Below are 1,949 nucleotides of genomic sequence, written 5' to 3'. Positions count from 1 at the left end.
TCTGCTTAGACACAAGAAATTTACAGTTGGTACATTTTGCAAAAGCGAAAATCAGATGTTTTCTTTGTGGAACATGGTTACCAGAAAACGCGATCATCTCTTAGCAACAGATTAACAGGTTAGCAACAAAAATTCTTATTGTTCAAAAAATATAAAATTTCTTCTGCTCTTTTGAAATACCACTTATTTTATACTTATTAAGAATTGGGTAGTTGGTGAATTTTGCAGAAAAGATAATTATTTTTGTCATTAGTGGTAAATATATTAAACACACATTCAACACAAAAGTAAAAAAATCTCGATTTATTCTTCGTGGCAGTTCGTTAGCAGTAGAGAACGCTTATCTCTTAAAACCAAATTAATAACAAGTTATATAGTTAATAACAAGTTATATAGTTTATAAAACATAAGCTCTTTCGAAATAATGCTTACCTGATTAGGAAATGTACCAAAATGTTCCGTTGGTACATTTTGCAAAAGTAAAAATCCGAAGTTTATAAACACACCCATCTCTTAGCAACAGATTAGAAACAAAAAATGTTATTGTTCAAAAAAAAAAAATATTCTGCTCTTTTGAAATACTACTTATTTTACATTAACAAGAATTGTGCAGTTGGTGAATTTTGCAGAGGTTTTATTTTTTTTATATAGCTATATATTACAAAACACACATTCAACACAAAAGTAAAAAATCTCGATTTATACTTTGTGGCAGTTCGTTAGCAGAAAAAAAAATTAATTGTATACCTTAAAATCAGTTTGTTGGGAAAAAAAAATCAAGTTTTGTGCCAATATTTACAAAAAAATTGTCCAACTTTATTTCCTGGCTGTGGGTCCTTTTAAAGCCTTTGAAAACCTCTGCAACAAGCCTTTGATTGCATCCACACACAGAGCGAGCCTCTAATCAAATCCTGCTGAAATTCTCCAAAGTCGAAGAGCTGTGTGTGGGCGAAATGGAAGTGAAACTGGTGGGCAATATCTCGCTTCACAAAACAAACTCCTACCTGAATCCACTGCAGCTCTGTCACTCTCCCAGCCATTCACACGGAACGCGAAACTCCTGAACAACAGGCGGGCAAATGAGTCAGGTGGTTCTCAGAAACGCACAAACAAACCAAAACATCTATGCAATACAGTACGTTCCATATTTATTATCATTAGGAGTTGGATGTGAGTAGGGCACAAAGATATTTTTTTAGTTATATTCCTATAGGACAGCAGATGAGCAGATGCGGTACTTTATCACCGACGTCTAAACTGAGAGTTAAACTCTGGGTATAATCTACTTATGAAAAGTCTGTTTTCTCTAAGCAGTTCTGATTGTTACCATAACAACGGCATGTAGCAAGAGAAGATCTAACCTCGTTATGGGACCCCTCCTCCACAAGCCTTACCCTTAGGCCGTCTGATCAAGAGCAGCACCAGAGCCCAGGCAAAGATTCTCTCTTTTCTGAAAAGCCCAAGTGCAAGAACATATTTTATTCTCACTGTGTGCCTCATTTGCGAGTTTGATGAAACATATCAGTTCCAAAATGTTAGGATGAAAACACTGGAAAATATGAAGAAAATTGAATTGGACAAATGCTGATTTTGAAACAACTGTTAGAGAAGAAGAAAATATCAATTTCTGTCTACAAACCAAAATCCAAAAGGTCTACTCTAGTAAAAAACACTGAAATCAGCAGGAAATAAGATCAGTGCAGTATTCATTAACTTTAGTGAATCATTTAGGCCTAAGCTGCAATGCAAAGAGAAGTTCAGACACATTCATTAAACCATGAGAAGACATATGCAAGAGGGTTAGTGGTTGTGAAACCTGCTGACAGTTCTGAACGTCAGTAGGCAGGTTAACATTTACTGGCATCAAACATTTTGAGAACTTTAAAAAAAATGCAGACTTACAGAAAATCTGTAAAAAACAAAAATTCTGGAACTTAATCTGAGTGGAT

This window comes from Poecilia latipinna, unplaced genomic scaffold (assembly GCF_001443285.1).
Source record: "Poecilia latipinna isolate Pla-1442-1.1 unplaced genomic scaffold, P_latipinna-1.0 Scaffold1757, whole genome shotgun sequence".
In the NCBI taxonomy this organism is placed as follows: Eukaryota; Metazoa; Chordata; class Actinopteri; order Cyprinodontiformes; family Poeciliidae; genus Poecilia; species Poecilia latipinna.
This window is presented reverse-complemented; position numbering follows the sequence as displayed.